This window comes from Sturnus vulgaris, chromosome 16 (genome assembly GCF_052056855.1).
Source record: "Sturnus vulgaris isolate bStuVul1 chromosome 16, bStuVul1.hap1, whole genome shotgun sequence".
NCBI lineage: Eukaryota > Metazoa > Chordata > Aves > Passeriformes > Sturnidae > Sturnus > Sturnus vulgaris.
In genome coordinates this window covers 4,765,315-4,780,421 of record NC_142258.1, presented here as the reverse complement: position 1 = coordinate 4,780,421, position 15,107 = coordinate 4,765,315, and the positions used below count along the sequence as shown (strand labels likewise).

Genomic DNA, 15,107 nt, shown 5'->3' with positions numbered 1-15,107 from the left:
CCTGGATCCGTACCAACCGCAAACTCTAATTTGTTTTCTGAATGTTATCTCAACTGTAAGAACTGATCAGTGCCTTCACTTCAGCTCTGCAGCCTGTATATTAAGTTAAACCACACACAAATGTGTTTGCCTCTCTCAAAAGCTGTTAAATGAGATAGTCTCCTATGGAAAAAAAAAAAAAAATGGAATACTACCAGGCAAAGAACTGCTGCTCTGCCAGGTGAGATGGTCAGCAAATTTTGGGTTACCAGGCTGGGCAGTCCCTGCAACCTCTGTGAAGATGAGCCAGCTGTGCCCAAAGAAGTCCAGAGCTGTTCCAGGCAAACTTAACTGTGCCAGAATCTGACAATGGACTGAACCTGATAGATTTGGACAGGTGCAATAAATGCTCAAAGCAAATGTGTTACTGCAAAACCTTTTTCTTTCAGAATTGTTTCCCTCTGTGATGTCCAAACCACACCGTGCCAACAGGGACTGCTGTGGCCAAGGGCCTGAGCATCACCTTCACAGCACAACTGACCACATTTCAGGGTATTATCTACAGATTCCACAGTTGCCGCTTAGACTCAGTCACACCCACAACAGCTGGAAGTGGCATCACCTCCTGCCTGCCAGATCTGTGCACTGTCAATAACCCAGACACATCCCCAGCTCTGCTTTGGCACCATCTTCCTCTTGCTGCTGCTGAGCTTTCTCTCCTGCCTCTTCTCCTCATTTATATGGAGGTTTTGATTTTCCACACATAAGCTTACTTGACCAAATATTTATAAATAACTGAAGAAGAGAGTCTAAGTCCTGAATTTTTTGCTTACAACAACCTTATTGCTAATTTGGGCTTGTCAGGATGGCTTTTGTGCTACCACAGACAACCTTTGCATTCAAGAGATTAAAAACTTGTTCCAGTGCTCCTGACATAGGGTTAGGGGTGGAACACTATTCTTATTGTGGTAAGTCACTGTGCTGCACTGCCAGTTCTCATCTGGGCAGCTGCTGCTAGTCCAAAGCATTATCACCACTGAATTAGTCATGTGTAAATACAGTGCAACAGGCACCCTCAAAGAACAAGGTACTTGAAGGCAGAAAATGAATTTAAATCCAGTTTTTTGTGTATTACTTTCTACAAGTGAACTCTCAAGTGCTCAGTCTCTAAGCTCTTGAGAAAGAACAGTAGCTGAAAAAACACAGGGACACAGGGGAGCAACAGGGGAGTGGAGTAATGAGAGACTTGTCTGCTAGTGAGTGCCAGCATTTCAAGAGACAAATTTTACTTCTTTTCAAAGCAGACAAATATTTTCCAATTCTCTTTCAAGAAATGGGAACATGCAGATTGACAGTGGTCCCAAGGTTGCTTAAACCCTGATCTGTAACCTGGCTGCCAGGGGATGCTGCAAGGGATTTGTAACCTTCAGCCTTGGCTGGTCTCTCAGACGTGCAGCAGCCTTTGAGCAGCTGTGACAGGCATCCCAAACACCACAGCAGAGAGGGAGCTGGTGTGGGGGAGAGGAGCTGGAGGAAGAGGATGCAGGTGGTTCCTGTGCAAAGCACAAGTGAAGAGAGCTGAGAAGGCTCCTCCATGAGACCACACTGTTCCTCTTAGCCATAAGCAGATCCCTCCTAGGAAAACCAGCATGAGGTAAGGTAAGATATTCCAGACTCGATTTAAATGGCTCCATCCCTTGCAGTCACATTGACCAGAACCACCTGAAATCTCCATTTATCACCTCCCTATTTTAAAACTAATCAATACCACTGCAGGACAGCAACTTTCCGTGTAAGTAGAAAACAAGGTGGCCTGGAGCCCTGGGAAATTCTCCTGTTCCCCACCAGCTCGATACCAGCTCTGATCTTGTGTCTGCATCACACACAGCCAAGCTGTAACATGGCCTTAAACAATGCAGCAGCAGCAGCTACTTTGCTTCCAGCAGCTCAACAAGCCTCGAGCTGTGAGTAGAGAAAGAGCCCCCTCTGCTTGCTTCTCCACAGCAGTGTGTGCACAGGAGCAAGGGTTTAACCCAGGGGAAGGGAAGGAGCAGGTGGGATGGAGGAGCTGTAAGTGCTGTTATAAACCTGTGTGTGTGTTGGGAGAATTTTGAAGGGGAGAGTGAATACCTGAGAATAGCAAAAGGTGCAGTCCACAGGCACATGCAGCACTCCAGCTGTAATTCGTGGTGTCCAGGAGGCTAAAAGCGTGTGAGAATGAGGGACTGAGTTGAGCTGTACTCTGTAGGCAGAGGCAGCAAAATGCCACCAACTGTCCCATGAGAGTTTTTAAGTGCTTGTCAAGAAAAGCTGGAAAGGAAGTTAACCAACCAACGAGGGTCCCCAAAAGAGAGACAGAGAGTGGCAAAAGTGCAACAGTAGAAGGAAAGGATGGGAAAGAATTTGTGTGCCCCCTTGACCCTCCTGGGTTTTTTCAGATGCATAATTCCTATGGTTGATGACCTGGTGGTTTGAGTGTCAGAGCCCATCTGAATCTTGTCACCACAACAGCCTATACTGATGTTACTTCCAGAGGAGATACACCCACTGGGAATTAAATATCCTGGCACAGAAAGGTTTTTAAATAACTCTGCTCTTTCCTTCATTCTGTACTCTTGCTAGTAGCATGCACATTAAAAATAGCCGAGGAACCACACACACTAATAACACAAACCACAAGTGTTTGCATTAAGTTTTACTGACCTCATATGTAAATCAGCCTGTAAAGCCTGGTAGCCCGTTATATACTATACAATTTGTACAGCAAGCATCCATCCTGTGCCTTTCACAGTGATCTGTAGCCTGGAACAGGTTCATAAACAGCTCAGAAAGGCAGCTGCTGTAGATTTCACTTAACTCCTTATCTATCTGCTTTGAACGGATTAAATGACTATGTCATTAAAATGCTCGAAGTAAGCCTTTGATCATAAACTTCTCATCATTTTACAGTTATTGAATCTGATCCCTAATGAATCTTATTCTGCCATATTTCTGTCTCTGCTCCCGGCCTTGCTCCCCATTAGTCCTGGTTGCTCAGTCCTAACACAACTGCTTTGTATGCCCCACCACTGCCTCCTTACAGCCCTCGACTGCAGCTGCTGATTGCCCAGCCCAGAGCAAGGATGAAGTGCAGGAATTTCATTTGAGGTAGGGTCAGGAGGAGCGAGAAAATAATCCACAAAATACAAACCCCACCAAGCAGCCTCTCCATATTCACTGCACACCTGCGTGACCGCAATTCCTTTCCCAGGGCCCCGCACGCCGTGCACGGAGCAGAGAGGGGGGCTCGGGCACTGTGCTCTCCAACATCTTACAGAAAAAAAGATGGTTTATTTACATAGTAAAGGGGTACAAGAAAAAAGAAAAGCACTACTGAGATCAAGGGATTTTCTGCCACAGCACACCAGCAGATTTTATCGGCTGCAATGAAGGATGTGCCTGATCTCAGCATGTGCAGAGGTGGGGGAAAGCTTGTGGTGTCCAGAAGTGCCCCAGCACAAACACCAGGCACCAGCCCATGTCTAAGCACAGCAAGCAGAAAACCACTGCAGATCCTGGGAAAATGGAGGGAGACAAAACATCCAGTGCCCAGGTCCATACATGAGTGGGGTTAGCAGTAATCAAAGGAGAACAAATATTTACTGGTCTGCAATGATTGGTAGAGATGGGGACCACTGAGGTCATTCTGCATTCCAAGTTTTGCTCCAAACTCAATCAGGCTACAAAATTAGCTATTAAATCTGGTGTTAAATCTCATTTCTTGCACCAGGTTAGTTTTGGCAAATCCAAGGGCCCACACACAAAGGCTGGCAAGAGGAATCTGCAAATATTGAAGATGATAAAATGAGAGGGTCTTCTGACCCAACTATAAAGTAGACTTTATAAAAGTATTTGTTTTTAATATCAGTATATGATATCCTGAGTCCCTGTATTCTCTCCTTGAGAAGACCAAAACCCTGTCCTGAAATTTCAGAGACTTTTTTCTAGGGAAGTTCCATTAGGCACAACAGGAAGAAAATGACCAGGAATTCATGTCTAGCTGTCATTCAAAACAATGTAGAATAATTCTGTGGTGAGAGTGGCTTTTATCCTTCAGTATCAGTAGGCTCAAAAGGGAAAAAAAGAAGGTCCTTCTAGTAGCCACAGGAGAGGAAAGGTACTGTGCAATGTTACATGAGCACCAAATGCTTGTTTCAGCTGTGAACTCTATTAACTGAATGCTGAAAAACTGCATGTTTGATATGGAAGAGGCCCATCATGTCAACTTGCACAGTCCTTGCCAATGCAGTACACTGACTAATGTTAATCATTCCACGTTCTAATTATCTGCAATTTCCCTGATGATCATCTTTTTTTTTTTTCCCCCTTTTTTTCATTTTGCTGTTGTTCAGTGGTTTTCAATGATGCAGGCTGTAAGGCTTGGACCACCTCTTGGCAATTTGAGTGTTTCCAAAGAATACACCAAAGGGTGAGTTATTATCTCTCTCCATCATTCCCTCGGTTTTCCAGGACATACTTCGTACTTCTAAACAAAAGGATGGGAAAGAGGCGGATGCTGCTCTGCTTCTGTCCCCTCACATGCTGTGCACTGAAACACATTGGCTGTGGAACCCTCCCAGTTGCCCCAGTGCTAACCCCTGCTAGCACTGGTCCTCTGGCAGAGTGTGCCAGTGCTGGCTACGATGGGACAGCAGGAACAGGCACTACTGCTACTGCCCAGCTGGATTGAGACTGCCTTAGGAATTGCAGCAGAGCAAGAATGGATTGAATTTATTTTATGCTTTACTCCAGTGAGAGAGAGAGGCCAGATTTACCCAGTGGCCTCATTCCTACCCCCCAGAGCATGAATTATTTGCAGATTTAACAGTGAGGAGAGAGAAGCAGGGACACAGACAAATTCTTAGAATGAAGGCAGTGATCGGTCTTTTCTGCCTCATCACCCTCATGTACGTATGGTGACACTTTAATTAGCTTCCCCCACGTCTGACACACATCCTGTGTCATGCAGAGAAACCATGGTTTACTTCCTATCTTCATGAAAGTTGGGAGATTTAAAAAAACCCACCAAACACCAAAAAGCCTCAACCCAGTCCCCTCTCCCTTCATACCCAAGTAATTCAATTACTTGCCAGACAGCACTAAGAATCCATTAGAAAAGAATATATTCTGCATTTGCTGTGGAAATCTCCTGGTGATCTTATCTGTCTCTCAGTTCAAGCTCAAAGCTCAATTGTTTTCTCTGCCAGTGCAAGGAGACTTCAAGCAGCACTGAAATCTTTTCAGATGGGGACAGTCGTCTCATCTTCATTTCAATTTTACAAGAGTAAGAGAGATTTGTGGATAAACTGAAACAATAAGAGGAATGGCTATGGGGCAATCTATTGGATTCTGAACAGCTTTGAGTTAACGGCTCCAACCAGCAAATTCAACATTATCCTGAGCTGCCTGCCTGAAGACAAATTCACTTCAGAAGCAGCCTTGCCCAGATACAAGTTTTCAAGTTATCATTGAGTAAATCAGTAGAAGGGCACCATCTCTAACTTTCTCACAATCTAAAGGACTCAGACTGTATTTTTGATCCCCTGGAAGCAGGAAACGTCAGTAAAGAGCATTAAGTTGAACGAAACAGCCAAGGAACTAAAATATGAAGGATGAAAGGGTAGGCTTAAGAGGAATACACCTGTGAATTTACTGACAGATCTGCTTTTGCAGCATGTCCAGTGGTTTTTTTTTCTCTAGGATGCTTGAGAGAATGGACCACACAAAAATCTCAAGATACAGACACAGATCTTCTAAGCAGTGTCAACAGAAGCGTCACACTCAGAAGACGTCAGAGACCTTGAAAAAGCAGGAAAGTCAGAAGACACTGACATTCAATCCTCAAACTGTTTGGCTGTAGAAGTTACTGTCTATGTGCCACCACTTGGCATTTGGATTTTGCTGAGCCAGTGTAGGTGATATTCCTATTTTACACCCATCTATACCAAGTCATGTCTGCATTTAAATACATTGACATTCATTCTAATAATTCTAATATATGCAAACATATATAAAAAATCTAATTCCCCAGTGTTGTATTTAAATGTTCGGGCAGCTCTACCATGTTAATATTAATCATAAGAGCTCAGACATATCTAATCACACTTTTCCTTGCACACTGAACAGACTGACCTCTGAGCAAGTCCTGACTCCTTGGGAAATAACCTTAAGGTCAGCAGCTCTGGCTGTGATGGATCTAGAGGGAAAGCAGCTCCACAGCTGAGCTCCTTTGCAGTCTGCTGTCAACAGCTTTTCACATCCCTCCACTCATAAAAATGAGAAAATTTCTGTAATTACTACTGATTGTGGTAGCACTGCACAGAGAGAAAGAATGTATCCACTGGAAGACAACCAAAAATACACAAGAGGACCTCTGGAGAGCTCATCCTTGCTGCACAGCCTTCATGTTACTGGTTTTTCAAGTTTTTCATCTTACTAGAGCCAGAAGCACAATGAACCTTCTTTTCAAAAGCAGTGTCTTTGTTCTGAAAGGTCACAATCTCAACTGAGCATCTTCTGTCATGTCCAACATGCATAACAGCTTTCAGGGAGTTTTTATTTCATTTTAAATGTCCTGCCAAAAATGCAAAGAACAGGCACAGAGCTGCTGCATCATTTAGGAAACGTGGGGTTTAAATGCTGATGAGAGGAAGCAGCAGAGTTCCTGCTGGAGCTGAGCCCCATGCCTGGGTGAGCAGGCTGGCATGGATCACCTGGGAGCCCTCCCACCTGCACGGAACACACCTGGGCTTTCCACACCCCTCCTGAACACACAGAACCCCCTCATGGGATACTGCTCGTTTTTTAAAAAGATACAAAGGGGATGCTCTTCTCACAGCACTTCACTTACCCTGCCACTCCAACTGTCCATCCTCATTTAAACACAACAGCCTTCCTACCTAAATTAGGCATCATCTTCCATTCCACTGTTACCTGTCTTTCAAATCTAGCCAGGAAAGCTGTCAAAAACAATTACTTTTTTCTCACTTGTCTGGATCCATGTCTCTTTAAAGTCTCGTCAAACAACAGCAAATGGAAACTGGGCCAAATTTGGGCTAGGAAGGGCCTGAATAATGATCTGTGTTCAGGGTGTGCTCTGTTATTGGGGTGTTACTTCTCCCCACTTGCCCCTTGGGTACACCCCGAGCCTGCACTGCCAGATGAATGCCCAATGCCCCACATCTGAGTGACAGAGGCAAGTCGAGTTTCCTTCCTACTATTCCAAGAAATTCTTCAGAGAAAACGCATTTTTTAAATGTAAATCTCTGCCTCCAAGTGTCATAGAGGTGGTAGGTCAGTCTGATCAAAGGGAAGAGTTCTGGGATATGTAAGATAACATACCAACATCTCACATGCCTGAATCCCCCTGACAGAGGTCACACAAAAATGTATTTCTCTGATGCACACTGCCACCTCCACCAGTGCCTCAGCTCACAGCATCTCCCCATTGCCTCCTGTATCTCTTAACATCATTACAAACACTGCCCTCTCTTCACTGTGACATGAAACAGGCAGATTTTTCCTCTTCCCCTCATCACACACTCAGAGAAAACATTATTAAATTCTGATTTATTTATTTTCCATAATCTGGGTGACATATCCTGGCCCTTTGTCTCCTAGAGATGGTGTCAAGTTTTACATATACCAAGTAGTAGAGGAAAAATGTATCTTTATCAGAAGAATAAAACTGCTGAAGAATATTACTGAAAACTTGGACTTTACAAAGCCAGACCACAACAGAAATGGCAAAGACAAGGGCAGCATCAAACTGTGACCTATTACTTCATTTTAATCCAAAACTCAGAAATAATTGGGTCATCAACCAAAGGCTGAAATGGTAATGAGTAATGAAAAGCTAAAAGCCTAACGTGGAGAGAGCTGCAACTCATGGACATGGTACTCATAAAAGTCTGAGAGGAAGCACAAAGCTTCAGTAAACAAACCTTGCGAAGCGTTATTTGCGTTATACAGGTCTAAAGGACATTTTTGTTTTGTTTCTGCGACATGGAAGCAGAATTCAAAGCAGCAGAAAAAGAATAGAAAATGAAGAAAGAACAATTGAAAACTAATTTGTGCCACTGAATGACTACAGAGAAAACAAAGAAGGGACAGTCACTCTTAGAGCTTCCTAAAACTTTGCTTTTTCTTTGTGTGATAAGTAAGATTAGAGAACTTTAAAAGTGAAGTCTCATTTTAAAATGGTTGTTTCCGTCTCATCAACCTTGGCTTTCACCTACAGTGTGATTCTGGGCATTACTGAAACACACAGAGCCTTCTGGAGTTGTTATTTACCACTACTTCACTGGCATGCATTGTAAGTTTTTGGGTGGGAATTTAAATACACAACTGAAAGTTTGAATGTGCAGTTGTAGCTGAAATTACTAATTTTTGTACACTGTTGTCCTTTTTACCATACAAGAGCAGTGTCTCTGCCCCCACACTCCCATAAAGGCAGTGCACACACCCCAGATTTAGTGGTCTGGTGCCATGCAACCAAGTTTTGCACAACTTTTAAAACATCACTGTTTATTCTGCAACACCTGTTCAGAAAACCAAGGTTTGTTCCAAGCCAGCTTTCTTATAGCACAGAAGAACAATTTCCTGCTGCTTGCCCCTGCAGAACACACATGCTGTAGGAGCAGCCTCCTCCTTAGTGTAGCAGCATCCTCATCTGCATTTTGTGCTCAGTTTTTCTACTCCAGCATGGATGGAGCCTCCCAAAGTTCATGTTTCCTGTGTAGTGGTACAGCGACCTTTTCCTGCAGGACATTTCCCATGGCCCAGCTCTCCCTGCCTGCTCTGAGCTCCTCGTGCTGCTGCTCAGGTGCTGACACTCAGTGCACTGACCTTTCCTGTTTCAGAGCTGTTCAGGAAATCCAGCACTCGCCCTTCCTCCCCCTCTGCTCGTCTAATGAGCTTTGTGATGCCACACAGCTGCTGATATTTTCAAGGGTAGTGGCAGGAGAACATTAATGAATTTATTCTGGATTTTCGTGTTAAATGTATTATGCAAATGTTAATCAGTTTCTGCAGAACTCTGAGAAAGGTGTTGCATGAAATAAACAATACGGTGGCAGCTCTGGCAGTTGAATTTATAGACCTTCAGGTGTTTAATATTCAATGTATGAATTCCTTTAAAAAATTTTTTTTAAAGGGCATGTTGATAAAATTTTCCAGCACAAATGTGAATCCATGCCCTCGTGGTCCCTGATGTTAACAAACATTAGCAAGTCTGTTCTGTGTGTGTCCCTGATTCACTCGACATCCACTTTGCACATCACATTTACTGGAGCCACCAAGGCCATCAAACAGCTTCTCCTTGAACCACCTAATGACAAACCTACAAGTAAATGACATGTTTATGCTTCTCCTATCTGCTCCCGTGGAACGTTTCTAATTTCTGTTAATTCTAATAACAGCAATGTATTTAGAATTAACACGTACAAATATTTGCACAGCCCCAGCTAATTCAGTGTCACGTAATCCCCAGGGGCTGCATCACAGCAGGTTCTACACTCCTTCCATTTTACACCAGTTCTAGGATTTCCTGCAGTACCTAATCCACGTGGCACAAGATACACAATGTTTTTTCCCAAATAACTCATATGATCCTTTCTGCACAATTTATGGGCACATTACAGGGGAAGCTCTTTTCCCTCCCATTCATTTAGGTGCCACTCCAGCCCAGACTCTTAGCAGATGTGAACACAGGGACACCCACACAGCAGGGTAGGTCAGACTTAGTTTCTCCTGCCCAGCTCCAGAGATAATTGAAGTGAAGGGGGTGTAACAGCCCAGGTGTTGCTCAGGCCAACCACCAGGACATGCTGGGTGACTCCAGGGTGCTCCTCTGCCCCTGCCTGTGCCATCCCATTTTCACTGCTGTTGTCATCCCCAGAACCAGACTCACTGGCCCCTTCTTCAATCAAAGCCAGCTTCCTGTGTGAATATTCTCCCCTGTTTTATGCAAGCATTACACACTCTGATCTGTCATAAATTAATACCCATGATGTCTGTTTATCACATATTTTTTGTTGAAGTTGTGAGCAAAACTGTGGAGTGATCCCCAGGGTGGTCTCTGCCTATATATACACTTGAGCAGATACACTTCCTTAGGTCAGTGCAGACCTGCTGCTGCCTGTGAAATTTAGAAGATTATCTTTGCCTGTAGAAGATGAGCTTATTGCTGATCAAATCCAGGAGCCTGTGGAACGGATCACAAATCCCTCTGTTCCCCACCCACTGCACACACTCCCACGAACTCGATGCACTGGATGAGTGGGGCAGCACAATATGATCCAACCTTCTGCAAACCTGCACTTCTCTTCATCTTCTCCTTACTGGGTCTCCTGCTGTATGCTCTCAGTTATTCCATCTCATAATTAAGTCCCTCTGGAGTACACGCAAATTTGTTCCTACACCTTGCCAAAATAGTACCTGACTGAAGAGATGCCAAGTGATTTGCCCAGAACCATCTAATGAAGCCTTCTAGAAAAAAAAAAAAAAAAAAAAAAAAAGAGGCTGAACTATCTGGGTGAGGTTTTCAACAGGGACCAGCTGTGCCACAGAGGCTAACACAGACCTCAGCATGCACAGATGAAGAAAAAAAGGGCAGGAAGTTTGTGAAAAGGGAAGGCATGGGGATAATCCAGGAAGAAGACTCGTGAGCATTTGAGAAGCCAATTAGAGAACCTTGAAAGGTTGACCATGTCCTTTTAAGTTTTATAACAGTGTAAACGATTCATTCATCATTCTTCACTGGTCACAAAATGAACAGTTAGACTGTTAAATGACCTCAGCTTTGCCTTGGGTTCTTAACTCTAAGTTAGTCACTGCCTGGCTGCCAAAGCCCTAATCATAAAATGAGTCATTAATGCTTAAAGAGGAGAAACATTCTCTGTCCACCTTCCCCTGGAGTACAGCTCCCACATGTTTTGTTATTCCCTCAAAACACATTGCTAAAAGAAGGAGGAGGCCAGCCCAACCACAAAGGTTGCAGAGATAAGGGGAAAGAGAAACACATGAATGCTCTGGATATCCAGCACTCCTATCATTCATGGGCCTCTCACTTCTGGGGAACTAAACCCAGCAGGCACTTCCCTCAAGGACACTGTAATAAGCAATTCAGTCCCTTCTATCCTACACAGCAAAGTTTAACATAAATTCCAGCTTCTGTCTGGGGTAAGCTTTCTGATGACTGTCCCCACACTATGTAGTTAGTCAGCTCTTTCTGAGCTTTGAAATAGCAAAAATCAATCATTTCAATATGTATGAATAATACTGCATTTTTGAGAGTGTTGCTGTCTTATTACTGACTAGCAGGGGCTAAACACAACCAGTTACTACTGTGAGCAGGGACATGGCAATCAAAGCTGGACAGTCCAGAATTTGTGTCAAGTCATGACCCTTTCCCACACACAAACTGCCCTTGTTGGGTTTTGTCTACTCCTGAGATCCTCTCCCAGTTTTCTATCACGTTTTCTTGACTGCCAGCATCTACAGGTGATTCTTTTTTACTCAGAAAGAACCCAGAAAATACACACACTTTCCATTCAGTCTCATAAATACACATGCACACGCTCAAAGGGATTAGGCTGCCAGCCTGGCTATGGGACTAGAGGTGATTTTCAAGCCCAAACACATCTCAGTGTAAAAAAAACCCCAGCTATTTGCCTTTTATCCATACAGATCCACTTATCTGAACTCTAACTGGAGTTTCATTTTTCTCACCAATCAGCTGTGAACTAATTACGAGGACTTTAACTAGTCCTGCTCCCTCTCCAAGCATATGGATCCAATTAAGTCAAACTGCAGCTGATTTTAATCAATCTTCCTTGAAGCAGCCAACCTTGAAGAATCTCTTCTTCAGCTGGAAGAGTAGAGGAGAGCAGGAAAAGCAGGAGAGCAGTATTTGCATAAGGAACACTTCACATCCGCTTGGTTGCCTGTAAACAGGGCTCCTAGCAGTAAGAAATGCTAATTGAACACTCCTCACAACTCTTTCCTCCCACTTTACCCAAAAAGCACTGATTTGATCAGTCTCTTTTGTTCCTGGCATCGAGCTGCACTTTTCCACCAGCACCTCTGGAAGATGGTCCAGATATTTCAGATAACTGAAACAAACCAAGCCTTTCTCTGAAATCTCAGCCTGCCCACCATGGGTGAAGCAGTAGCAGCTCAGGTTTCCTGGAAATGTTTTTCTACTTCATCGAAAGGAAAAAGGGTAGAGGAGATGAGATAAAATTATGTGTTTAAACCCACTCTTTTCATATTATTTGAATCCCTCTCCTGAGCCACAGTTTCAAATGTTTTCCTTAAGATAATATCCTGGGCACCAGGGAGGCAGTCTCAACCGGGTGTCATTTCTCTACAACTCTACATCTCCTGTGTTTTTGTAATCTGAGGTTTTCATTAGCAGTAAAGACCTGGCCAGTGAGTGATATCCATGCTAAAGTCTTTATACCAGTGAAGGAAAATCAATGCAGCCTGTAGCTAGGTGTCAAGAGGCAAGGGGTTTTGGAAGATGGGGTGTGTGGAGGTGGAAAATGCCTTCAGGCATAATTCAAGCTGTCCCCACACAAGCACAGAATACATGAAGATGTCAGATGTTATACACCAGGCTGTGGAGAGCTATCAGCACCTCAGTTCACCTGCTAATACTGAGCTCAAGGAGTGTGAGTCAAACACCAAAAGCACCTCTCCAGGTGCTCCTTTGCCCTCTGCCCAGTCCATCAGGGTCCCCTTGCTCACAATGGGCTTTTGTGCAGAAATCAGCAAAGTTCCTGTGCCAATATTCCGATGCAAAAGGATAGAGAGGAGGAATTTCTCCACAGAAATGAGGATTAGACATTGGAATGGGCTGCCCAGGGAAGTGGTGGATTTGCAATTCCTGGAGGCGTTTAAGGAAACACTGGACATGGAATTTGGTGCCATGGTCTGGTGGTGTTGGGTCATAGGTTGGATTCAATTATCTGAGGTCTTTTTCAACCTAAATGATTCTGTGATTTCGAGATAAACATTTTTGAAACTGAACTCCTTTCTACACCTCAACACATTCAAACTGACATCAAATTATTAGCTGTATCTCCCTAGATTTCATGCACCAAACACAACTTTGTGAACTCAACAGATTCAGTTCAGTGTCAAGCACTCAGAGCCTTAATTCTACAATCTGTCTCTTCCAAATTCCTAATTTGGAATTTGAATTTGTCCCTCCTACATGTCTTTCCTTTAGTAGATACAATTCCAGGAGTCAGAGGTTTTATTTTACAAGAAAGAACCGCAGATAAAGAAATCACCTTCATTCTACCTGGTTTAATGTCAGCCCCTTCTCTTACACCTTTATTTGATTTGAAGCCATGCTTCTCCCATGTTTGCAGTTTTAGTCATCTTCCTGATCAGTAAAACTTCCTTGTGACTTCTGTATGTAGTTTGTCTTGCTTTTTTTTCCCCTTCATGATACAGACTTTATTTTAACCCATCATTTCCCCATGATTTCTTTCAGAGGTGGGAATAAATAACATGTCAAACTAGCAATGCTTCAGTGACCTTATCTGAGTGTATAATGACATTTTCAGCATATTTGCACAGCACTGATAGAAGAGGTGAATTTCTAAGCTTATCCTTAACTTTGTAGGTTCTCACTCTAACAAACCTTCTTTCAATGTGTTTATAAAAAGAGTAATTTTAAGCTTGGCCTGTCGAGGTATTTGATTCACAAGGTCAATAAAAACTGGGAAGGCTGATGTTTTTCCCTCTGAGGAGTTCTTGGCCATTCAGGTGGGCACACATGGATCAATACTGACACTTTAGCATTCAGCTGGCATATTCCTGTGCTTGTGCTTTCCTCTCTACTCCTTCTCTTTCAAAAAGCTACTTTAGGCATCAAGTCCTCTAAGACACAAGTAAAGTGAGACTTTAGGGACAGGAGGAGCTACCTCCTGTTAAATAAGGAGTTAAAGCCATGTCCTCAGCCTTGGCAAGGGAGATGGAAGAGCATCATTACCTGAATTCAGCTCACTAACTCAAAGATTTCTCTTTCCTAGACCTGCTATCCAAGACTTGGCATCTCAAGTCACTTGGTTCATCTTTGTATGAACAAACACAGCAGATCTTTGTGATATTTTGAGATATCACAAATAAAATAGGGAATTCCTCTGGTCAGGCCTTCTTGGGAAGCCAGCAACCACTGTAAGACCATGAAGGCAGATTAACCATGACCTGAGCTGTAATCTGCTCTGAAACCAAAGCTGCTCCTGTGTTTACTGGAGACCTAAGCATCCAAACACCAGCCCAAAGCTTTCATCTCCTTCTGATGACTGAAACCCAATTAAAGGAGAGCAGGGTGACAGGTTTCACACTAAACATGGCTCAGCAGAGATGCTCAGCAGCTCTTAGCTCCCTGCTTTATCAAAGCTGTCACTTTCCCTGTCTCCAGGAATGGGTTATAAAAATAAAAAAAAAAAAATTGATTCACATCTAAGAGGTGTCAACATAACATCAATGGTGTGGCTGAAACCTGGGTAATTTCAAACCTGCAGGTTTTCTACCATGAAGCAATTTGCAAAAAAAAAAAAAAAAAAGGAAAAATAAAGTTAAAAAGAAAGATAGATTAAGATAATAGAATTCTACAATGACAAATTGTTCAACTTAACAGAGAGAAAAGAAAGAAGAGAGAACACTCTTCATAGAAGGGTGGGCTTTGACTGAACCAACAGGCTCAGGTTCTTGTTTGCTCCAGCATCTTTCAAACAGGAATCACCACAAAAGCTTGAAGCAATTCCCCTGCTCTTCCTCTGCACAGGAAAGCTGTTCCTAGGGTGACAACAAGCTGAAGAGCCAGTCCATTACCTGCTGCAGGTGCCTTTGTGTGAGATTTCACAGATCTACCCTGAGTGAAAAGCTGAACACCTTCTGCCATAGAAGACAGCACCGGAAAAAGGCAAAATACACAGAGTGGCAAAAGGAGCACAGCTCACATCCTTCTGCTCATCCCCTCACCAGACTGATGGTTCCTGCCTTGGAAAGCTCCTGCCTGCTGAGGTGGTCTCTGCTTCCATCACTGATACCAGCAGAGAGCAGAGAGCAGA

The 15,107-nt window shown here is 43.5% G+C and overlaps 1 protein-coding gene across 8 annotated transcripts in view; it reads right to left on the bottom strand.

The window, feature by feature from the left end:
* MAD1L1 (mitotic arrest deficient 1 like 1) overlaps positions 1 to 15,107 on the bottom strand; it is a 346,624-nt gene that overhangs the window by 138,889 nt on the left and 192,628 nt on the right. The window lies entirely within an intron of this gene.